Raw genomic sequence first — 26,236 nt, 5'->3', positions numbered from 1 at the left:
TCCCTTACATTTATGTCTTTACTCCTTTTGAATTATTTTATTTTATTTTTTGGGGATGAGATAACATCTTACTATGTAGCTCAGGATGACCTCAAACTCATGGCAATCCTCCTGCTTCAGCATCCTGAGTGCTGGGATTACAGGCATGCACCATCACACCTGGCCTGAATACTTTCAGATTTTCTACTTACTACAGCTTTTCAGTAAAGTTGCTATGATTTTGTTCAGTTGCTATTTTCCTCTTGGGATTCATTGAGCTTCTTGAATTTATATCTTTCATCAAGTATAGTAAGTCTTGGCCAATAAAATTGTAATAGTTTTTTTTTTCTACCATGTTGTGCCTTTTCTTTCTAGTAAACACATTTCTTTACTTGTTTCACCAGAAGAGAATTATCAATTGGGACTGTATATCTCTGATATGAGCTATTACTTATAGGCTATTAATGAATCCATGGAAGAGGGAATACATTTTCCTTCACTGTGTTTGACTATGCAGTAACAATCTCAAATGGATATAACTAGAGGACAGACCACTTTGTTAGGAAGAAAATATGGAAATCTTTACCACTCAAAGAAATGCAGAGTGAGCTAGCCTAAAGTTTTGGTGACATTTAAGGGATTGTTCTCACTTATGTAATCAAAAACATTTACTAGGCTGGGGATGTAGCTCAGTGGTGCCATGCCTGCCTGGCAAGCACAAGGTCCTGAGTTGGATCCCTGGTACAAAAAAAAAAAAAAAATTTACTGAACATCTTCTATCTAGCAAACACACGCTATGTGAACAAAATTTTCTTGATTATATTCTCATGGATATGACAGTTTTATTACTTTGAAGCATATAAATAGCTTGAACTAGGTTCATGGATTATTGCATACTCTTCTTTCAGGGAAACTTGTTTGTGTGTTTTGTACTGTGGGCTGAACTCAGGGCCTTGCTTGTGTTAGGCAAGTACCGTACCACTGAGCTACACTGAGCCCTTTTTACTTTTTGAGATGGAGTCTTGCAAAGTCACCCAGGCTGGATTTGAACTTGTGATCTTCTGCTTCACCCTCCTGAATAGCTAGAACTACTGCTTAATGAGTAAAGATTATTCACACTTATCACTCTTTGTGTACAAGTATGGGTGTTTTAACTGAGAAATACTGTAATGTGTTGTCTTAAATACTGAAACCAAGTTTATTAAGCCATTATCAACAGTGTTCTTGAGCAGAGCCCCTTTCTTATGCTTCGGTTTTCTCATCTATAAAGTAGGGCAACACTAGTATCTACTTCATAGGGTTATTGTGAGGATCAAACTAATTTATTTAAAATATTTATCACATATAGACATACCCATGTTTATAGAAGCACAATTGGTAGTAGCTAAATCTTGGAAACAGCTCATATGCCAATCAACACATGAATGAAGAAAATGTGATATTTATATACTACTCTTCCGTGAAGAAGAATAAACTGGAGCCAGTTTTAGGAAAATGGATGTGTTAGTTTCTTTTCTTTCATTGCTGAGACAAAATGCCTGGCACCCAAAGTTAAAAGGGAAAGGTTTATTTGGTTTATAGTTCATGAGGTTTCAGTCCGTAATCGGCTGGCTCCAAGTCTGGGGTAGTAAACAAGCATAGCAGAGGAGAAACAACATGGTGCACACAAGGCAGCAAAGGACACAAGAAAGTTTAATAGCATCTTTCTGGTCTTTTTATCTTATTCCGACTACTGGGATTAGGGCCATGCCAAACTAATCACTCATGTGTAGTGGTTTAGTAATCATACACCCTTAATCCCAGCATCACGCATTCTAAATTCAATTACCTCTGAAAAAGAAAGTCCCACCTCATATGCATGAGGCTTTGAGGGGGACATTTAAATGCAAACCACAATGATGGATCCACCTTGAGACTACAATGTTTTTGGTTTTGTTTTTTTTTTTGTACTGGGGATCGAACTCGGGTCCTTGCACTTGCACAGCAGGTGACAAAACCACTGAGCTAAATCCCGGGCCCTAGACCATGATGTTAAATGAAATAAATCAGACACACAAGTTTAAATATCACATTGTTTCTCTTTCTGAGAAACCCACAAGGTAAATAAAGAGGAAAACAAAGGATAGATATTGGGAAATGGAAAGAACATGTTCAAATGGGAAGAGAAGCAAGGCGAGAAGGGGAAGGGTGGTGTGAGAAAGGGAAAAGGGATTTTAAAAAAATAAGTGAAAGGGAAAAAATGGAAACAAATCTTTTGGATTTGGGTAGGGAAGAAGGATTGAAAGGAGGGGAGGGAAATGGGGGAAAAAAGAAGAATTAAGATACATTATGCAAAGGTACAAATTCCCCATGATGAATGTGACCATTATATATGATAAATATATATTAATAAAAATTTAAAAAAATTTATCACAATGCCTAGCATATAATAATTTCTCAATTAAGGTATATGTATATTATAGATATAGATATCAGATAAGATATATAGAGTCTGCCAAAAATGTATACATAAAGAAACAAAAACTTGTATAAAATTTTTTAAAAATTTATTTTATTGGTACACTTTAGATATACATAATGATCATATCCATCATAGAGAATTTGTACTGGTAAATAGTATATCTTGTTTCTTCTTTTTTCCCTCAATTCCCTCCCTTCCCTTCAACCTCTCTTCATCTCCTTATTTACAAAAGCTTTCTTTCCATTTTTTCCTTTTTTCTTTTCTCTTCTTTCCTTCCCCCCTCTCCTCCCTTGTTCCCCTTCCCATTTGAACCTTTTCTTCCTATTTCCCAATATATATTATGCGCTTTTGTCCTTATTTTCCCTTTCAGTTTCTCACATCAGAGAAACAATGCAATATTTAAACATGTGTGTCTAATTTATTTCACTTATGAGTATGGTCTCAAGGTGCATCCATTTACCTAGAAATGTCTCAAGTTTATGCTTCTTTATGGCAGAGTAGAACTTCATAGCATTAAAAAAAACCACATCTTATTTATCCAGTCATCTGTTGATAGGGATTTGGACTATTTCCAATATTTAGCTATTACAAATTGTGCCACTGTAAACGTAGGTGTTCATATGTTGCTGTGGTATGATTCTTCTGATTCTTTTGGGAAGATATCAAGGAGAGGAAAAGCTGGTTCAAATGGAACCATTAGTTTTAGTTTTTTGAAGAATCTCTACACTGATTTCTACAGTGGTTGCACCAATCTACATTCCCACCAACAGTAGAGAAGGGTTCCTTTTTCTCCACATCCCTGCCAGCACTTGTTATTGGTTGATTTCTTGATGATAGCCATTCTTTCTGGAATGAGATGGAATCTCAGTGTTTTATCAAATGACCGTTAATGTTGAACATTTTTTCATATATTTACTTGCTGTTTGCACTTCTTCATCTGAGATGTATCTGTCCATTTGAGATGTCCATTTTGGATTGAGTCTTTAAATTTGGGGTGTCTGATTTTTTTGAGTTCTTTATATATTCTAGATATTACTCCTTTGAGGAATAGCTGGTAAAAAAATTTTTTTCCCATCCTGTGGTTTGTCTCTTCAATCTGTTGGTGGTTTCTTTTGATATGCAAAAGCTTTTTTAATATGATGAGATTCCAGTTGTTAATTCTTTGTACTATATCCTATGTGATCAGGGTTTTGTTCATAAAGTGTTTTCCTATACCCATGTCTTCAAGAGTTCTATCTATTCTATCTTCCAGCAGATTTAGTGTTTCTGTTTTAATATTTAGATCATTGATCCATTTTAATTTTTGGTAAGATATATGAGTCTATGTTTAATCTTCGACATGTGGAAAGCCAGTTTTTCCAGCACCATTTATTAAACAGACTATCTTTCTCTCAGTGAAGGTATTTGGCCCCTTTGGCAAAGATAAGGTAGCTGAGTGTTTTTAGAGTTGCTTCTGTATTTTGTGATCTATTCCATTGATCCTTGGGTTTGTTTTTGTTTTGTTTTTGTCAGTACCATGCTGTTCTTATCACAGTGGCTTAGTAGTATAATTTCAAGTCAGGGACTGTGATGTCCCCTGCCTTGCCTTTGTTGCTCAGAATTGCTTTTAATATTCTGGGTCTCTTCTGGCCCCAAATGAATTTTAGGATTGTTGTCTCTAATTCTGTGAGGTGTGCTATTGGTATTTTCATTAGGATTGCATTAATCTGTATAACAATTTTGGAAATAATGGCCATTTTCACTACACCGGTTCTTTCTACCCAAGAACAAAGGATATCTTTCCATTTTCTATATCCTCCTCAATCACCTTTTTCAGAGTATTGCAGTTTTCAATGTAATAGATTTTTACTTCCTTGGTTGGATTGATTCCTAAGTATTTCATTTTTTAAGCACTATTGTGTAAGGTGTGGTTTCTCTAATTTGTCTCCCAGTGAGTTTGTTATTTGTGTACAGTAGTGCTATTGATTTTTGAGTGTTGACTTTGTATCCTGATACACTAATGAATTTATTTATTAAATCTAGGAGTCTTTTGGTCTAGTTTCTGGGATCTTCTATGGAGAATATCATGTCATCGGCAAATTAACTTTTTTCTTTCTTATCCATATTCCTTTTATTTCTTTCTCAGAGGCTCTGGCCTCTGTTTCCAAAACTATTTTGAATAGGAATGGTGATAGTGGACTTCCTTGTCTTGTTCTTGATTTTAGAGTGCAAGATTTCAGGTTTTGACCATTTAATATGCTGTGGGGTGTTGATTTGTCACAGACGGCCTTTATCAGGTTGAGATAGAGACCTTTTATTCCAGTTTTCTGTAAGGTTTTTTTTTTTATCATGAATGAGTATTGGGCTTTGTCAAATGCTTTCTCTGTACCTATTGAGGTGATCATATGGCTTTTGTGCTTAGTTCTGTTAATGTAGTGTATTACATTTGTTGATTTGTGTATGTTGAACCATCCCTGCATCCCTGGGATGAATCCTACTTAGTCATGGTGTGTAATCTTGCTGATTTACTGCATTCTGTTTGCCAGTATCTTTTTGAAGATTTTTGTGTCTGTGTTCATTAGGGAGATTGACCTGTAGTTCTCTTTTTTGGTTGGATCCTTCTCTGGATTTGGTAATGCTTGCTTCCAGGAATGAGTTTGGAAATATTGCTTCTTTTTCAATTTCATTAAAGGGTTTGAAGAGTAGTTGCACTAGATCTCGTCTAATTTTTTTGTAGAATTCACCACTGAATTTATTAGGACCTAGCCTTTGTTGATAGGTTTTAAATACATCTTCAATTTCCTTAAATGATATTATATTATTTAGAATTTTTATATCTTCTTGATTCAGCTTTGATAATTCATATGTATCTAGGAATCTATCTATTTCTTCTGTGTTTTCCAGATCCTCAAAATATGTATTGATGATATTCTGGATTTTTGCAGGATATATTGTGATTTCATACTTTTCATTCCTAATTGCACGGATTTGAGTCTTTTCTTTCCTTTTTTTGATACAGTTGGCAAAGGTTTGTATATTTTATTTAATATTTCAAAGAACCAACTCTTTTTTTTTAATGGTAGCAGGATCGAACTCCTCAGGACCTTGTGCTTGCAAGGTAGGCATGGTGCCACTGAGCTAAATCCCTGGCCCTCAAAGAACCAATTCTTTGATTCATTGATTCTTTGTATTGTTTTCTTGTTCTCAATTGCATTAATTTCTGCTCTGATTTTTATAATTTCCTCTCTTGTACATGGCTTGGGTTTAACTTGCTTTTCTTTTTCTAGTAGCTTGAGGTTCAACATTCAGGTTTTTATTTGATCATGCTTTGTTTTTGTGAATTTTCCTGTAGGATTACTTTCATTGTGTCCCATAGGTTTTGGTATGTTGCACTGGCATTATTGTTTAATTGTATAAACTGTCTAATTTCTTCTTTCATTTCATCTGTGACTCATTGGTTTTTCAGGAGGATGTTATTTAATTTCCATGTGTTTATGCAGTTTTTGTGGTTTCTTTTGACTTTGATTTCCAATTTCATTGCAGTATCATCTGATAATATGCATGGGATAATTTCAGTTCCTTTACATTTACTTAACATGTTCTATGAGCAAGTATGTGGTCTAGTTTGGAGAAAGTCCCATTTTCAGCTGTGAAAAAATTGTATTCTGATATTGTGTGGTGGAACACTGTATAGGTATCTACTAAATCCATTTGTTCAAAGCTTTGGTTCAGTTCTCATATTTCTTTGTTGATTTTTTTTGTCTAGATGATCTTTCTATTCAAGTGGGGTATTGAGGTCCCCCATTACAGTTGTATTAGTGCTTGGTTGATTTTTCATGTCCATTAATATTTGTTTTATATAGTTGGGTGCTCTGATATTTGGTGCATATATATTTATGATTTTTATCTCTTCCTCTTGGCTTGTTCCCTCAACAAGTATATAGTGACCTTTTTTGTCTCTCTTGATCAGTCTTGGCTTCAAATTCACTTTGTCTATAAGTAGAATAGCTACCCCTGCTTTTTCTGGATTCCTGTCACATAGAGTATTTTTTCCATCCTTTGACTTTGAGTCTATGGATTTCTTTTTGTACATGTGTTTCTTGTATGCAGAATATTGTTAGATCTTGTGTCTTAATCCATTCTGCCAATTTGTTTCTTTTAATTGATGAATTGAGACTTTACATTGATAGCTATAACTGACATATATTGACTTATCCTTGTCATGTTATTTTCCTTTTGTTGGTTTCTTTTCTTTCCCCTCTGTTTAATTACTTGCCTTTCCTGCTGGATTCATTCTTTTGGTGTTCATGGAATAGTAGTCTTTGTTATCTCTTTCTAGAATACTTTCAGAACATTTTGAAGTGCTGGTTTGGTGGTCATGAATTTCTGCCAGTGTTCTTTATCATTGAAATATCTTATTTCTCCATCAATTTTGAAAGATAGTTTTGTGAGGTACATCAGTCTGGGTTGGAGGTTGTTTTCTTTTATGGCTTGAAATACTTCACTCCACACTCTCCTTAACTTAAGGGTTTGTGTTGAGAAGTCTGCTGTGATTCTGATGGGCTTTCCTTTATAGGTGATTTTTTTTTTCCTCTAACAGCTTTTTATATTTTGTTCTCATGTCAAATTTCTGGAATCTTGAATATTATGTGCCTTGGTATAGATTTTTTAAATCATGGTTACTTAAAGTTCTCACTTATCTGCCTCACTTATCTGTATGCGAAATTCTTTTTTCATGCTTGGGAAGTTTTCTGCCATTACTTCTTTGAACAGATTTTTTATGTTCTTTGTGCTATTTCCTGAGTTTTCGCTGATTCTGATCAATCTTGTTACTCTTTTTTGCATTAGCTGTTGGATTGGTTTTTCATGGCCTTTTAATATTTTTAAGAAGTCTTCCTTTTGATGATTGCTAACTGGCAACTTGTCTTGTAGACCTGATATTCTGTCCTCACATTTTTTATTCTGTTGAATATTCTTTTAATAGAATATTTAATCTCCTGGATATCTGAGTCTATTTCATGGATTCCATTTCTTTCCTGTGTTGGGCATTCATCATTTCTATCCTTTTCCTAAGCTTCTTTACTTTCTATCTGTATGTATGCTAGATTCACTAACAATATTTTTTATTATGATCATCATCTCTTTAGTTATCTGATAAATTATTTCTGATTTGTTTTTTTCTAGAGCCTCATTCATTTGCTTTGTTACTTTCACTGTTATCATTTCAGAGAATTTGAGTGGGTGGCTTTTGATTTCCACCTCACTTCCCCCTGGGTTTGTCTTGGGTGAGCTAGAGGTCTATATTGTATCTGACTTCTGTTTCTTCTTGTTTTCTATTTTTTAAAGTTTATTTTCTTCATTTATGCTTGTAAATTACTTATGGGAGGTAGCTTTGTTACTAGTATGGAGACCTACTTAGGAAATGACTACTTTTCAGAAATGTCTTCTAGACAGAGATGGGTTTTGCTTTTTGAGTCTGTCACAAGATCCTACCTCTTCAATTTATTGGACATAAGTTGCTGCCTATTTGGCCTAGTTGTTTGGTACTAGACTGTAGTATTGTTTATGTCCCCCAGACAATCTCGGTCTTGGCATACAAGGAAGAACAAGTGATCAGAGTGGCTGTGTCACTTTGGCAGTAGTAGTTATTATGGCTTGTGTCTAGATGTTCCTCCAAAGCCTCATGCAGTCATCAGTGGAGCTTTTTCAGAGGCGGCTGGATCTAGAGTATGTGACACTGGGATTGATTCATAGTGCATTGCTAAGATCAAGGGCACTAGGATTAAGGGTGTGAGTGTACCTGCCATAAGGATGGGAAGCCTGGATAATGGACAGAAAGAGCTGTGTAGAAGATAGCTTTGCTACCTTCTGCCAACTATGAACTCTTTCTCCTCTGCAATGCCTGTCTGCCTTGCCACCCTGCCTTGGAGCCAGCTGATTATGGACTGAAAACTCTACAAACAGTGAGCTAAATAAACCTTTCCTCCTTTAACTTTGGTTTTTGGGTATTTTGTCTCAACAACTAGAAAAGTGGCTCAGACAGTAGTACAATCAACAATAACAGTATCATCAAGCACAGCCTAGAAAGTGACAACCCATGGTAATTATTAATTTGCCACCATTAATCACATGAACAAGACTTACAGTTATATAACAAAATCTAAAACAAATCAGAAAATTATATATGATAAATATCCCCTCAATTGAATGGCTTCACACTCTCAGAAGATTTGAAAGGGATAGAGGGAAAAATAGAGAAACAGAAGAAGAGAGATTAGAAGCAAGGTTGAAAGACAAAGAAAGATAACCTAAGGTTTTGGAGACTGGTGAAGAAGACCAGAGGGAAACAAAGAGGGAAGAAACAAAATCAAGATCTAAACAAAACAAAATACTAAAAACAATGTTTATGCTCATGATAAAACAAGAATATACAATTTTTATAAAGTGAGAGATTTCAAGCCTATTGTTATCTTCTGAGGTCTACAGTTCTGTTGTAGTGTCCTCTTCAGGGTGTGTCTTTGCTGTTGCTGGTAGACAAAGGAGGCAGACAGAGCCCAGATCTATACTTGTATGATCCCACCAAGCCTGCAGTAGGATTAGGGTGGGGGCTGTGTAATCCCAGCAAGCCTGCAGCAGAAATAGGGTGGGGTACTGATTCAACTCTGCAGAAGGTTAGGCTAATCCTCGTCTCAGGTAGTAGACCTGTGGCCCAAGTTGTTCAGCCCACAGCACTGTGGGTGTATCTTGCTGGCTTGACCTTGGCTCCATGATCCTGGTTGTCTCCCAGGGATGTACCTCACCCAGATAATAGGAGCCTCAAGAGGAAGCCAACCCTGGCTGCTGTGAGTCCCAAGTTCAGCTAGCCCCACCCCAAAATGGTGGCCAGTCAATCACCCCCTCTTGGGGACATTTGAACTGGGGGATGTTTGAACTCATCATACGCTGCAGCTCACAGAATCCACTGCTCAGCTCCATTGGTGTGTTTCTCTGTGGAGGCCTCCAGGGTCCCCTGCCATCACCACACCTCTAGGCTCAAGCCTCTTCTCTCATGCTGAAAGTCAGGAGTCAGGGAGAATGAGCAGTTTTCCATTGAGCCAGGAGACAAGGAGAAAGCACAGTTTCCCACCTCTTTTTCTTTGTTGAGGTCCATCACCTCACTCTCCATGTGGGCTCTAATTCTCCCTTCTGAACTTTCCTGGGTCTCAGGAATCCACCTCCCTCTTTCTTCTCTTCCCCAAGTTGCTATACCCCAGCATCTGGTCTCTCAACCTTGGAGAGGCTGATTTGCTGCTGCTCACAACTCTAACATCTCCCCAGAAGTCTGTATAAATATTTATAATAAATTTATTGAGACATAATGATTTTTAATACAAGTTACCTTTGACCTGTACAATTGCAAGAGGTGTTCAAAGTGGTAGCCATTAACTTCCAGACATTTATTAGTATGGTGACCTGCTGAAGTGTGTACATGATTTTGGTGGACTCTGTATATATCTTAGTATAATAGAATGCCAAAATTACTTAGCATATCTAAGCATATAGTCACAAAGATATAATTTAGACATTAGTAGCATGACTAGAATTTTCTCTGCAAAATGTACTGAAGGTGAACAGGAATGTTAAGACTAGAGAACATTGTTTATAAATTATCAGTTTCTCTTTGGAACAAACAGCAAGGAAATAACTTAGGGGACATGATTGTTTTCCCCAGAAAAAGATAAAATTGACCTTTCCCATCATGATGAAGATTCCTAGAATAACTTAATAGTTTTTTCTTTTTTCTTAAGGAAAATTTAAGTTTTAGTGTTTAGCTATATAAAAAGATAGATGATTCTGAGGAACATGAATTAATGTTGATAAGAATTGTGACTGGACTGAAAGCAATATGATAAGACACACTTTAAAAGTATCATTCCTTAGAGTTTAAGAAAACTTGTGGAAATTTTTAGAATTACCATGTATAAATTTATTGCACAAAGACTCATGAGGTTCCATGGAGGTGTTCAGAGCTTTGTGGTTTTATCTACATGGTGCTAAAACTTTGGAATGATTCAAACAATTGGTCAGTACTTTTTTTTATTAAGCTAATTGATAGATAAGCTTAGTTAGCTAAGGCATCTGAGCTGGTGACCAGCTGTGCACTTGGACTTTGTCTGGATGTATCACTTAATATAGTTTAGCAATAGTACAGATTTATGATAAGAATAGCAAAGAAAAATACACAAGTTGTGTTTAATTAAGCTCTGCATTACAAATGGCCTAACAAAGTACGAAACTCTGGTCAATGAATATCTTAAAACAACCACTGATTATAAAATGTAGTTCTCATTCTTCCCCTGTCTCTGTCTCCCTCTGTCTCTCTCTGTCTCTCTGTCTTTCTCTATCCCAGTCTCTCTGTCTCTGTCTGTCTGTTTCTCTCCTTCACTCTCTCCCTCTTGATTTAACTCAGGGCCATGTATTGAATTACATTTTTTAAATTTAAATTTTCAAAACAATTTTGAGACAGGGTCTCCCTGAGTTGCCCAGGTTAGCCTCAAACTTGTGATGTTCTTGCATCAGCTACCTAAGTGGCTGGGATTATAGGCATGTGCCACCATACCTGGCTGTAGTTAACTCTTGCTTACATATGTGGACACCTTTTTGTGTTCTCATCTTGAAGAAGAGCCCTCTGGTACTTCTTTCTTATAAAAATACCAATAAGAACAAGGAAAGATTATGTAAAGGTGCAAATTTCCAATGATGAATGTCATTATATTGTATACCTAAAATCTACCAATAAAATTAATTTAAAAAAATACCAGTCCCATCATGGCATCCTACCTCATGACTTCACCTAAATGACTTTCCCCTCAAAGGCCCTATCTCCCAATACAACCTTATTAGGGGTTAGGTCTTCAACATCAGAATTGGAGGTGGAGCGGGCACAGTTTAGTCCATAGCAAATGATTTGTTGTTCCTGGTACTATGTTTGGCCCTGGAAATGCAAATATGATATCTATCCTTCTGAGTGGGAGAGCTTAGGGAAACAGAAAAGTACAAGGTGGTGGTACTTAGGTTCACCCTATGGGGTGTAGGGCATCTGGGAGTTAGTGTCCTATCAACAGAGCCCCAGCACAGGCACATCTCCAGATACCCCAGTGTAAATAACTTCTGTAGCCAAAGTCAGTGCTGACAGGTGTAAATAGCTTGTATAAGCAAGGTCATTACTGGCACATGGCCAGTGTATTTTGTGTATTTTGGTATAAATGTAGACTAAGAGCTGAGGACTGTTGTGAGCATGGGCAGCTAGAGGCCTGAGGGCTGCCATGAGTGTACAGTGGCTGGGAGCCACAAGAGCGACTAAACAGATGGACTATGGCTAAGCAGCTGAATAAAGGGTGTTTAACTCAGTCCATGGTTCTGTGTCTCTTCTTTGGGCTTCCTGAATCTCAAGTAAACCTCCCCAGTCTGAACTGGTGACAAGGCAACTGGTGTAGTTGAGCAGGATGCATCACAACCTGGGATAAAGCAAAGGCCTCATTAAGAGGAGGTGCTCAGAACAAAGGGTTAAATGAAGAGATCAGCCCACAGTAGAGCACTGAAAGAGATACCTGGTGCTGGTAAATCATAAATCATGTCTGGAAAGAATAAATGCTGCTGAGATAACAGAGCTCTGCAACAGAAAGCTTGGAGGCTGAAAACACTGAGCTGCTTCCTTGCAAGAAGGCCTGACAGGTGGCGATACAGAAAATAAAGCAGCAAGCCGCAGTCCAGTAAGACCATGAAGGTAAAGAAGAGCAGTAGTGAAGCCCAGACAGGGCCAGATCCTGCTCCTGGGGCTTCAGGCCAGAGTGTGGAGTTCACCCTGGAGCTACAAGCAGAATCTAAACCTGAGTCCAAGTCAGAGCTAGAGGCAGGCTCAAGCTAGGCCAGGGTTGCTACAAGGGAAGCAGCCGGTGACAGATCCCACCTATATGACTGAGTTAGGGCTCTCGGGCTGAGAAAGACTGGTTTATGGCAACAGGGTGGACAGTCTGGAGATTCCAGCCAGAGATTGTAAGTACATAGAACTGATGTGCATCATACAGGGGCTGAATGTGGGACAAGACAATCATTGCCTGAGAGTGGCAGCAGAGGCAGTGAACCAGTGAGGGTTGGGAGGAGCTTGACAGAGACTATTGGGCCAGCTGGAACTGGCAGTCACTGGGAGCCCTAGGACGCAGATCTAAAGCTGAGAGGGAGCTCAGGGCCAGGTGGAGGAGGCAGCTGAGGGGCACAGAAAAGAGCAGCAGCTTCAGGCTATAAAGAAGCAGGAGTGCAAGCAGACTGAAAATAGCCAAATGATGTGCTATTGCCCCTTTACAGACAGTTACATCCTGATCAACAGTTCCAAAAGGGAAAGGTTCCCTAGAGGAAGCAAGTAGTCCAAACCCAGGCTTTGAAATTGCAAGTAGTCCAAACCCAGGACTACGTGGCTTCTATGGATGATGCCATACAGCTGTTTCATTTTGACTAGGGGAAGGGCCGAGGTGCCGGTCAAGGGGCATGCAAGAGGACTGGGGACCTCATGTTGTGCTTGCCACTTATTGATCCCCATAAATGTGCATTGTGTGCTTGCTTTAATGGACAATGGGACAAACTATAGCCTGATTTATGGCAATCCTGATAGTTCCTGGGAAAGGCAGCCTACACAGATGGCCACAAGGGACCCACCATCAAAGTGAAACTGGTGACTATGACTCTGGGTATAAGTCGTTTGGCTCCTTATCCACATCTCTGTGGTACCTGAGTGCATCCTGGGGGTGGATATCCTCCAGGGGTTGAGATTGCAAATAACAATATTCTCTATGGACATAGCTACTGAGAGGCAAGAACAGTTTGTCTTCATGTGAGAAAAAAGACAGTGGATGTTCATTGTGTTGCCACATGTTTACTTGTATAGCCCTCCTGATGGCAAAGGACAGCTGCATGGCCAGCCCCATGGGACATATGGTTATTTCATTGTATCGATGATGTTGTTGCCCTCTGATTTTCTTGCAGGTCTGAAGCCCACTTCTGGTAGTCTCAAGCAGCACCTGGTGGCATGTAGATGTACCATTGGTGAAGCCAAGGGCCAGTGACCTGGGCTCTCTGTCAAGTTTGGAGAGTTTTCTAGTCAAGTGGGACAAAGGCAATACCAGATGCTGTTATTGATGAGGTGTCCTCACCCTGCCATAATGAAACAGTTACATTTTCTAGGGCTTCTGGGATATTGGAGTGTTTTTATTCCCCATTTAGCCCAGATCTTAAAACCCTTGTAAAACCTGAGTAAAAAGGGTATAGCCTGAGATAGGATAGAAGATTCTGAGCAGGCTTTTGGGGCAGCAAAGTAGGCTGTGCAGCAGGCACAAATCCTGCAGATGGCCAACCTGAGGCACCCCTGTGAGGTAGATGTTTATATAACTACTGAGGACTCTGGTTGGGGTTTGTAGCAAAGCACAGAATGGCTGTGCATGCCCTTAGGAATTTAGTCACAATTATAGAAGGGGGTGGAAGTCCACTATTCCCTTATAGAGAAGAAGGTAGCAGCCTCACAGACCTTATGAGGAGGTCCCATAAAGGTGCAAGCTACCTACCCACTGGCTGGGTGGCTACACTTATAGATATCTGTCCCTAATACAGAGATTATTCAAGTACCAATTCTGACCAGATAGCATATTTAGAGTAACAGGGTACAGAGCACAAGTTCCCTTTCTGCTGAGTTACAGCAGATGTTAGGGCCAGTGGATGTTGCATTGTCATCCCATCTGCCTGAGGAACTAGAGAAAACCCCTTATAGAGAGGGTAAGCTATGAGTACCAGCAAGTACTTGGTATGCAGATGGGTTGAGCTGTGGACCCACCATACAACATACAGCTGTTGCTGTGCACCCAGAAACACAATATTTAGTTTGATACTGATACTAGGTGGAGTAGTCAGTGGGCTGAGCTGAGGGCCCCCTTATCATATGCACTGATAGTTGGGTGATATATAGAGGCCTGACATTATGCCTTTCTATGTGAAAGGACACAGAGTGGCTAGTTGGCCATTGGCCCATGTGGATCCAGGCCATGAGGCAAGACGAATGGGCCACACAGAATAGGATACACAGATAAACTAGATAGCCCAGGGCATGGTCAGCACTGAGCCTGCAGAAAGGCCAGCAGGGCCACCTTGTACAGTTTTACAGTTTATGTACTGTACCACAGACCACAAGAAAGAAAAGAGGGGTTTGCCCAGAGGGGAAACCCACTTTCCATTCCACACAAAGGTGCTGTCTAGAGCAGGAACAGCCCAGTAGGAAAAAGCCTCTGTATTCAGCTCATTGGAAATACTAGTGGGCCTGGGTTGGAAAAAGGGACTAAATGAGACATTTGCAAAGAGCTGGAGAGCTAATTTGGTGCCCAGCCCTGGGCCAGCTGAGGGTATGTGCCAGCCTGTCCCCTAAATATGACTATACACATGAGTATACAAAAACAAGGGACACTATTATGGGCTGCAAATGCATTCTCCTTGTACTGTTGGGACATGTGGGCACAAGGATCAGCACTGTGGGCCTATGTCCTCACTATGGTGGTACTTTGGTTCAAGCTGTGAAGGGAATCTGGGAGATAATGGGCTCTGTGTCAACAGGACCCCAGCATAGACTCAACTCCTGATACCTGAGGTAAATTACTTCTGTAGACAAGGTCAATACTGGCTGCTATAAATACAGTAACTTCCGTAACCAAAGCTATTACTGGCACATGGCCACCTTAGCGTATTTTGGTGTAAATGTCGACTAAGCAGCTGAGGACTATTGAGAGCATGGGTGGGCGGGCTAAGGGTCTGAGGGCTGCCATGAGTGTACAGTGGCTTGGGGCCACAAGAGTGACTAAACAGATGGACTATGGCTAAGCAGCTGAATAAAGGGTGTTTAACTCAGTTCTCAGTTCTGTGTCTCTTCTTGGGGTTGCCAGAATCTTAAGTAAACCTCCCTAGTCTGAACTGGTGACAAGACAGTGAGGAAAGACAATATATGGATAAACAAATAAACAATATCAATTCACTCCTGAACATGATGGGAACTGTGAAAGAGATTAACAATATACTAAAGAATATAATGGGGTAAGAGGTGCGGAGAACACCAGACCCTTCTGATGATGGAAAATTTTGCCTGAGACCCAAGGAATGAGAAAGAACAATCTATTGAAGATGAGCTGGGAGAAGGGTATCCCAGGTAGAAGGGAAAGCCATGGCAAGGGCCTGAAGGGTCTTGGCATGTTCTAGGACCAGATACAAGACCAGTATGATTTGAAAGTTGCAGGATGAGTGACTCAAGAAAAGACTAGTGATAGCCAAGGGCTGCATTATCTATAGTTTACTTAGTAGTCAGTACTCCCTTGGTGATGTTTGGTACCATGGCACTTGTAATAAGTTAAACACAATTGGTTTCCATACTTCTGGATGTTGAGCTGGCTATGGTGGTGCACACCTATAATCCTAGCCTGTAATCGGGAGGCTGAAGCAGGAGGATCGCCATGAGTTTGAGGCCAGCCTGAGCTACATAGTGAGACCCTGTCTCAAAAAAAAAAAAAAAATACTGCCGAATGTTGATAATTTAATTTCCTCAGTTCATTTCCCTTCAGGGATGCCTTTTGAAATCAAGACTTTTAATCACCTATGATAATTTAGGGAGACCCAGAGGAGGCAGATACTGTCACCTGCATGGGAGAAATGAATCCCATTTATACCCTAAGGCAGGTTTTCATTATTGTACAGTATTAATAATGAACTCTTAGACCATCTGACAGCATGCTGAAATCAGCTGAGAATAACCAGCCATGCACAACAGCATGACCAATTAAAAACTGCTGCTCTCAGACTGGAGACTTGACCCTCAAAGGTTAGGATGCAGGCTGACTTGCTAATACGGAAGAAGAAAAGTCACTCACATGGCATTGAAAACCCACAGGGCTTGCTTCCTTCTCTAACCAAGCCAGTCCCATTCTAGGAAGCATTTTCCCTCCTCATCCAGCACAGAGGAGCTTTTGTTTTGGTGTAGAAGCCCACAGAGGCTTTTATATGCACTCCTGATGTTATGCCAATCATTGAAAGGTAGAAATTGTTTGCTTCATAGAGCTTTTGGCAAGTGTGGTATTTTGCCACCACATCTCTGAGTGTTTAGGAGTCGAATCCAGGGTTCTCCTCACACAGGAAGGAGCCTGAAGTCCTCTTTGCACAAATGTGCTGCAATGAAAGGGTTCTTGGTAAACACACACAGATGAAATCCAGTAGCAGTATGTAAAATTGACAGCTTTGACCTTCATTGTCTGCAGTTTGGAGGTGAGGTTTAGTGACTGTCAAGAATTTGATACATTGCATGGATCCTCATTGATTCAATCACTTGATTATAGAAATTATAGAATTACGAACACTGTGAGTGCTAGATGAAATATCTAGTCACAAGAGGAAAATATGTGTTGTTTCTTAAAAGGATCTGATCTAATGACATGCAAATACTGAAAAGAGCAGGAATACTTGAACATTTATGAAGGGCAAGATTGATCATTTCATGGGATAGCACAAGCATGAACTCCACTTACTACCAGTGAGTCAGATGAAGTCCTGGGAAACAGATTCCTTCAGCTTTTATTCCTGGTGCCAATTCTCAGGAAGCCAAATGATTGCCCAGGGAGTATACAGATACTTAGTGAATGCAGTAATAATTTTAATTCTGGAAATATGTCCTTTTGGCTTTTTAATCCTTTCATGAACTGGACTATAATGAAGAACTACTTTAATACCACTCACTTGTAGTAGAGTCTAATTAGCTTAATGACCAAACAATTGAAGCTTTGTTTAGTATGTAGTATATCAGCATGCCATCTGAATGGACATGGATATCATGTCAATATAGTATTTAAAAGCCATATGTTTTACTATATTTACTTAGGTTGTGTTTGCCCTGAAGTATTTTCACTTAAAGAGAAGAGGCAAATTTTTTTAGAGTTAAAGAGACGCTGAGCTCTAGAATTTAAATGCATCTCCACACATGACCCCAACAAACCCTTCCAAATGATTCTTTTCGTGAATTTAAAGGAACTAGAAGAAAGAAAATGACTTAAGGAAAGAGAGTTTGCGGAGTGTACATGCTTTCTTGAACAAACTGTTCTCAGCATTGTGCCCCACCCAGCTTTAGTCATTAGCTGTAACATCAAACAGGACCTTATGTTGGGAGGGACATTAATGAGGAGATTGTACAAATGAAAAACAAATGTGATCTAAGGAGCACATCCGGCTCAGAGGAGGCACTCGAAAGAGAGGTCAGAGGCCTTTTCTCTGATTTCTATTTGTTGATTCTATGATTCTTTTTCTTCCTCCACTTCTATTCATTTCTTCATTTTTCACTCATTCAATTTATTGAGTGCCAGACATTGTCCTAGTCATTAGGCAGTCCTCTATGGAGTTTCTCATAGTTTCTGTGTTTTTCAAGAATAAAGGAAATTGAGCAACTAGCAAGTTCTTCTGGTGTGTGGGACAGGCAAATTCCATTCGGATTTCCTTTCGCTGAACCAGTGAAAGGGGGAGCCTGGCCTGCTCAGAGCTCCAGCTGTATTCCACTGCCTTGGCCAGACCTCCATGGAAGGCTTCTTCTTCGGCAGGGCCCGGAATGGATTCTACAACACAAGTGTTGGGCCAGAACCACTGCAAAATGAGAAAAGAAGGATTCAGAAATGTTTATTGTCATCCTCACAATGATGGCCCCTGGCTAAATACTATGAGCGAGGAGTGGCCACAGAACCTTTCCCAAATTGTGTTCATGTAATATTAGTTTCAGCGATAGCACTGCATGTTTGCAGTGCCTATTTTAAGATGCCTTAGGTCTTAGGTTGTATGAGTGTTTTCATGCAAGCAAGTATTTTCTTTTTTCTTTTTTTGTTTGGTTTTTTTTGTGGTACTGGATATTGAACTCAGGACCTCGCACTTGCAAGGCAGGTGCAGTGCCACTGAGCTAAATCCTCAGCCCAAGCAGGTATTTTCTTAAGTTCAGGACCATATGTACCTCATTTATCTTATTCTAGTCCCAGTCCTAAAATTAATCCTTTTTTTTCCATCCCACCCCTCCCTTAATGAGTCTACCCTCAAATAAATTTGGAAAGAATTCTTTACCATACATAGTACTACATATATATATATATAAAATTATAGTTTTTTGTATGGGGGATTGAACTCAAGACCTTGCACTTGCATGGCAGGTGTCGTGCCACTGAGCTAAATCCCCAGCACTGTACTATACATTTTTAAAGATGCTCCACCTATATCTTCTGGTTTATACATAGTGCACCTGAGTCTATTAATGAGTCTGAGAATTCCTATAGTAAAGAAATCCTATAATTCTATTCAACCACATCTATCTTTCATATATTTAACAGCTGAATTTTTAAAAGAAATATGCCTTTAACATCTCATGCAATATCCAGGGATGCTGGTTAGGAAATATCTCAGAATGTTTATGTATGGAATATGCTCATTAGTTTGAAATTTTTTCTTTGCTGAATAATAGTGTATTAACTACTTTTGCATTAATGTGACAAAATACCTAACAGAAGCAACTTAAAAGGAAGAAAGATTTATTTTGGCTTATGGTTTCAGAGGTTTTAGTCCATGGTCTTCTGGTCCATTGCCTTTGGGCTTGTGGTGAGGCAGCGTATCTGCATGGGATAGAGGAAGCTGTGCACTACATGGTAGCCAGGAAGTGAAAAGGAAAGGAGGGGCCAGGGTCCTAATAGTTCCTTCAAGGTCATACCTCCAGGAGCCTACCTTTCTTCTATTAGGCCTGCTTCCTAAAGTTTCCACTACCTCCCACTAGTGCCACAGACTGGCACTGTGAGATTATCATGTCCTGGAGGATTTTCCTAAGTATTCTCTTTAAGGCCAGCTCTGGTTTCTGCAACATAACTAGAATTAATTCAATTCCCTTATCCTCCCCACTAATCTCAGTGCGCCCTATAAGGTCACTTTGAGCCACCTCCACTTTGATATCTCTGCCCATCTCTGCACGGCTTTCTAAACCAGAATACTCATGCAAATTTTCTTAGTGACTTATTACATATACAGATTCTCTTGCAAAAATTTCTGAGAATGGGACCCATGGAGCTGTGTTTTTAAGATGCTGGGTGTTTTAGGCAAGCAGTGTGATATGCGGAAGCACTGTGTTATAGCACTTTGCTCAACATCTTGCTCATAGTTGACATTCCATGTTTATGGAAAGAATTAATGACCCACAAGAGGGCAGGGCCTTGAGCAAATAAGAAGACATTTGGCAGAAGGAGGCATGCACACATGCATACACGCCACGTGTCCTTCCACGTAGAGTTTAGTCTGTGGCATAAGATAGTACCTGTAATGTCGAAACAGGGCACTTAAGAGCCAAAAGACCAACATGAAAGCACTGGCGCCAAGGGGTAGTAGCAATCTGAGGGACCTTGAAGCAATGCTGATTGCTTTTCCTTCTGCCTGAGGCTCATCCTATGCAACTGCCGACTGAATGATCTGGACTCTTGGTTATAGCTTGAAGATAGCTCCAGGTGTATATTATTCTGCCCAAGGGATCCCAGGGGAAAGTAAAAGCATCCATAAATAAATAAAATATCTTCTGGCATCCATAAATAAAATTTGAGGCACGAGACCAGTTGGCCCAGCTTAGGTCACATACCCTTCCATGGCATGGGCTAAGCATGGTGACTAGGGACTGGGGGTACATTGTTAGCCTTAGACAATGGACCCATGCCTGGGTCAGGAGACAGGGCCTAGTGATTAGCAACTACAACAAAAGCACATGGAGTGAGAAGAGGTAGTTCCCTGAAGGTATAGTTGCTACTGCCAGAGGAAAGGATCTGCTTAAGCCAGGACCTTGACCAACAAATTCAGGCAGCCAGCCAGCCCCAGAAGATGCATCAGTGTTTAGGGACACAGCTTCATAAGCCTCCCCATTGAGGGATCCTTCATCTTGAAATAGCCTTCACAAAGTAAGTTTTAATACTCTGAGAGCCTAAGATGATAGCACAAAGTAGCCATTGTCACACTACATTTCTTTAGGAAGTTTCTTCTTTCAAATGAAAAATATTTTTTGAATTTCATAGTATCCATTTAATGATAAAATAATGCTCAATTTTTATTTTGAAAAATCTCAAACCTACAGGAAAGTTGAAAAGGAAATAGTACCAGCAACATTCATTAACCTTCAGAGTCAATAATTAACATTTTACCAGTCACCTTCTTTCTATGTATATATAAAGATAGCCACCTATGAACCAAATATATATAATATATAGATTAATATATATATATTCACACACAACACATTTTTAAAAACCAGTTGAGTTAATTGTAGATGTGATGACATTTTGTCCTTTAATACTTGGCATTTATTTGCTAAGAACAAGGCTGTTATGGTTTATATCTGAAATGTACCCCCAAATTCTCATGTGTGTAGAAGGTGATTGGATCATAGGGGCACTATACTCATCAGTAGACTAATTCACTAATAAGTTCAGCAGCTGAGTGTGCTGTTAGGAAATGAGGCCTGGCTGGAGGTGGGCCACTGGACCATGATCTGAAAGGGTATATTTTGTCTTTTCTTCCTCCCTTCTCTGTTTCCTGAACACCACATCTTAAGCAGCTTTCCTCTGCTAGGCCCCTCTGCCATGCCAATTCTGCTTTGGAGACAGCCAACCATGGATTATAACTGTAAACTAAAATAAACCTCTCTTCCTCTAAGTTGTGGGTGTTGGGTATTTTGTCCCAGTGATGAGAAAATAAGGCAAAAGCCATTTACCTGTGTGGAAGACCAGATGGGAAGAATGAGGCCTAATTGGCCTCCTTGGAAAACACTAAGGAAAAAGAGGGTATGCAAGTGTGCTAACATGCTGCAGGGAAAAGTAAAATCACCTGAGGTTAAGTTGTTTACCCAGAGAAGTACCATGCAGGGTGGGAGACAGATGAATCCTGTGTAACTCTAATTGTTTTTGCCCATGTCTGAGTGAAAAACAAGGTGTGCCAGTCACTTGGGGCTCTATGTCGAAGGGAGACATGAGTGCCCTAGCCCTCCAGATTTCTGTGTCTCTTTATTTTTCATCCTCATCACCTCTTGGTCAGGTTCGAGCTGGTTCCTACACACCTGTATTCCCACAATGTAACTATTGAACTTAAGATGTTTAACTCTAATGTGATATTTTTATATAATGTATACTCCATGTTCAGATTTTTCTCATGTGTCTCAATACTGTCCTTTAAGATTTTTTTTCTCATGCTGTAGTATATATTTGTCTTATTTCTTTAGTCTCCTCTCTTTTCTTTCACATCACTGATATTTTTGGAACCCAAGTTCCAGTTGTATTGCCAAATGTGCTTTTATTTAGACTTAAGTGATTCTTTTGCTGTGATTAGAATTAACATTTTTGGTGGGAATATTTCATACTTCTTAGTGCATCCCTTTGTGGGCACGTGGTATCAGTGGGCATGATTGTTTGGTGATGTTAACTTTGGTCATTTGGTTAATATTGTGCTTACCAAGTTCACCACTAAAACAGTGCATTTTCATCTGAATCAGTTACTATTATGGTGGTTGCAAAATGGTGATTTTTAAAGTTTCTTCCATATTTATTAGTTGGCATTCCATATAAAAAGATTTCCATCTACACAACATTTTTTTTTTTTTAGTTTTAGTAACAATTAGAAATAATAACTCAGTTCATTATAATCTGTTCCTGTCTTTATTCTTTTTGGTGTTCATATTACTGAAAGGCCCTTCAAGTTGACACCTCTACCCTTTTAAGATAGTCACATCAGTTTTTGATTGCTCTTACTGTCTAGCAGAAGATGTTCCAGACTTACCCTTGTATTCTCTTCACCCCAACTCTAAACTCAATTGGCTATTTCTCCAAGGAGCCTTGATTCTTTTTCATGGAGAATGGTATTTAGAAACCAAGTGTTTTGGTTCGAATGTGTCCCCAAAATTTCATACATTAGAAACTTAATCCCCAAAGTCATATGCTAATAGTATTTGAAGGTGAGGTCTTTGAGCTAATTAGGATTAGATGAGGTCATGAAGATTGAGTTATGGCACTAATGGCACAGAAAGAGTGATCTGAGCTAGTCGACTTACTGTGTCTTAGTATATGATGCCCATGTTGTAATGCAGCCAGAGTGCCCTCACCAGATGCTGACACCATGCTCTTGCACTTCCAAGCCTCCAGAACCGTGGGCCAAATAAACCTCTACTCCAAAAATTACCTGGTCTCAAATATTTTGTTATACCTACAGAAAATGGACTAAGACACCAAGGTATAGGTGGTAGGTGTGCTCTTTACTATATAAGTGACACTGCTCCCGAGCCCTATCAGTAGACAGTGGCCAATACATGTACATGTATACACATGCACTTACATGCACTTACACCCATATGCCTACAGCTACTTCTAGATTTATCTATGTTAAAAACCAAGAGTTCATATTGATAGTTCCAATCCTAATCCCAAGCTACAAGGTTCATTCTATTTTTTCCCCCTTTTCATATTTCTTCAACAGTGAGAAATCATATGAAGACAAAAATTAATTTTGAATACCATACTTTCAGGGATCATTTTGATAGTTCACTGGACACATGGAACACTGGAAACCACAAGAAGAGGCTGCTTTCTCTCCTGAACATGAAGCCAGATTTTGGTGTTGTTTTCCTGCAAGTGCCATTTGCCAATGATAATTGTTCTTCTCTTCTTTTGGGAGAGTGAGAGAGGAAGGACATAATCTGACTGGTCTCTATGGGAATTTTTTTCATTAATTGATTTGACAAGCATTATATCTAGAGAAGGAAATACTACTCAGTAATAAAAATGAATGAACTAATGCTCAACATAAATGAATCTTTAAAAAATTATGTTGAGCAAAATAATCAGAGTCGCAAAATGATCAAATACACATCGTAGTCTAATCCCACTTACACAAAGTCAAAGAACAAGCAAAACTCATCTATAATGACAAGCAGTTGCTTCTGGAGGGAATGAGGGACTGACTGGAAAGGAGCACAGGGGGATTTTCTAGGGTGGGTGGAAATATTCTAGATCTGGTTTCCACTGGTGGCTCCAGATATATTCAACTGTCAAATTCCATTGAGTTGAACACTTAAGATCTGTAAATTTTGTGTATAAAAATTATACCTTCATAAAAAGAAAGGTATAAAAATATACAAATGACTTAAAAGTTATTAAACCTCACTCATAATAAGAGAATGCAAATTAAAACTGCACTGAGATACCATTTTTACAAATATAAATAGAAAATCCAAAGCATAACAACACATCCTGTGGATGGGACTGTGGGGAGATACACATTTTCACTTGCTAGTGGAAATGCAAAAGAGAACAGTTTCAATGGAGGAGAATTTTACATTATCCAGGAATAGCTATATTTACTGCTTGTAGTATTCATTTCACTTCTGGGAATTTATCCTCAATAGTCTTATGCTAGATTTTCAAATGTCCTTGGGTTTATTTATGGACTTGCTATTCTACTATTTTGTTTTCTTTTTCGGTATCGGGGATCAAACTCAGAACCTTGAGCTTGCAAGGCAGGGGCGGCACAACTGAGCTAAATCCCCAGCCCTCACTATTCTATTTATGTTACAACAGCACACAGTTTTAACTACAGAGGTTTTATAATACATTCTAATGTCTATTAGGATGAATTTACCCTCTTTGCTTTTCCTTGTTCAATTTTACTAGCTATTCTTATGTGCTTTATTTTTTTGTTTTTGTTTTTGTTTTTTGGTACTGGGGATTGAACTTGGGACCTTGTGCTTGTGAGGCAGGTGGCGGAACCGTAGAGATAAATCCCCAGCCCCAATGCTTTACTTTTTAGAGTACAGTATATTTGAAGTTCAGAATCAACTATTCTAACTTGAGAAACAAAAATTTGCCAGTATTTTTATTGGAACTGCATTAAATTTATAATATAAAAATAAATAATCTCTTTTTCTGTGTGTTTGCACGTGTATATGTGTGTGTGTGTGTGTGCATGTGTGTGCGTGTGGGTGTTTTACTGGAGATTGAACCCAGGGGTGCTCTACTACTGAGCTACATTCCAACTCTTTTTCCTATTTTGAGTCAAAATCTTTCTATGTTTTCTAGGCTGGCCTAGAACTTGTGATCTGTCTGCTTCAATCTCTTGAGTAGCTGGAGCCACCAGGCCCGGCAGTGACATCTTTAGAATGTTATATTATCAAAGAACAAAGGATATTTTTTAATCAATTGTACCTTTACATCTTTTAGGAGTGTTTTAAAGATTTTGTCTTATAATTTTTACACATATCAAAATATTTTATCTTTATTATTGCTGCTATTGTAAATGTGGCTTTTGCTTTTATCATCCCTTTTTTTTGGTACTGGGGATTGAACTCAGGACCTTGTGCTTGTGAGACAGGCGGCAGAACCACTCAGCTAAACCCCCGGCTTATCATCCCTTCTAACTGGTCATTATTTGTCTTATATGTAGCTATTGATTTTTGTATGTTAATTTTATCCCCTGCCCTATTATTGAATTATTTTATTGTTTCACCTGTATCATTGAATGTCTTGGGTTTTGCAAGCATATTATCATGTCATCTGCAAATAGAGATAGTTTTACTTCTTTTATAATTCTTAAGCCTTAAATTGCCTCCTCCTGTTTAATTACATTGGCTGATACATCCCATAAAGAGTGTTAAGTAGAAAAAAAAAGTGTTACATAGTAGTAGAGATAGTTCATATCCTTGCCATATACTTGACTTCAGTCCTAATGTTTCTAACATAGTTTTTGGATTTAGGTTTTTATTTTTAATTTTATTTAGGAAATATACTGCTTCCTATTTTATTTGGAATGAATGTTAAATTTTATAAAATGCCTTTCAACATTTATAGAAGGAATCACTTTACTGTATTGGTTTTCTATTACTATAATGAAATAACTCAGGATGGGTACATCATAAGGAAGAGGGGCTTATTTAACTCACAGTTCTGGTGGTACAGGACAAGCTGCTGGGGTGGACTCAGCTCTGGTGAAGGTCTCATGGTGAATGACATCATAGTTAGACCATGTGTGAGAGGGAGAAATCACATGGTAAGACAGGAAGCCAAAGTGTAGGGAGGAGCCAGTCTTTCAATCTTCCACTAGGCCTCACCTCTGAAAAGTCCCACCACCAATTAATATCATCACACTGAGAACCAAGCTCCCAATGTATGAACCTTTGGGGGACATTCTCAAACTATACCACACCATCTCACTGTTCTTCATTCACTAATGTGGTAAATTATATACTCTGGAATAATTCATGTAGCATTGGTCTTTTTTGAATTTTCAAGGTTTAGTAGAATTCCCTTGTGAAACAAACTGAGTATGACAGTTTATTTAGTGCAGTGTTTCTCAATCAAGTACCTCTCTCAAAATTAGCTTAAGCATTTTAAGCATTCATTATGGGAGTCAATTTTGTAAAATTGCATTCCTAAGGGGTTACCTATTTCATCTGTTTTCAAATTTACTTATGCACTGTTGTATAATGTAGTTTCTTGGAATTTAAAAATTTTCCTCCTTGTTGAAAGCTATTTCTTACTGTTCTTTTTAATATATTTTTCTGCTTTGTGTTCTTGATTAGATTAGCTACTGTGTCCCTCTCTGCCCAAGAAATCACATTTTTATTTATTTAGTTCTATTATTTTTTAACAAATAAAAAAATTTCAAACAAAATAATAAGAGAATAAAAATAGTTAATAGATTGTGTATCTTTATTGTTGAAGTAGTTACTCA

At 38.7% G+C, this 26,236-nt stretch overlaps 1 protein-coding gene and 1 pseudogene across 4 annotated transcripts in view; both read left to right on the top strand.

The window, feature by feature from the left end:
- LOC106010150 (uncharacterized) overlaps positions 1 to 26,236 on the top strand; it is a 270,531-nt gene that overhangs the window by 8,557 nt on the left and 235,738 nt on the right. The window lies entirely within an intron of this gene.
- Positions 23,021 to 23,216, top strand: LOC147826370 (small nucleolar RNA U3; annotated as a pseudogene).

Source organism: Heterocephalus glaber, unplaced genomic scaffold (genome assembly GCF_053883595.1).
Source record: "Heterocephalus glaber isolate CG9 unplaced genomic scaffold, H.glaber_assembly_v1.0 deba00001472, whole genome shotgun sequence".
NCBI lineage: Eukaryota > Metazoa > Chordata > Mammalia > Rodentia > Bathyergidae > Heterocephalus > Heterocephalus glaber.
Note: the sequence above shows the minus strand (reverse complement) of the source record. Positions and strands in the feature narration are given on the sequence as shown.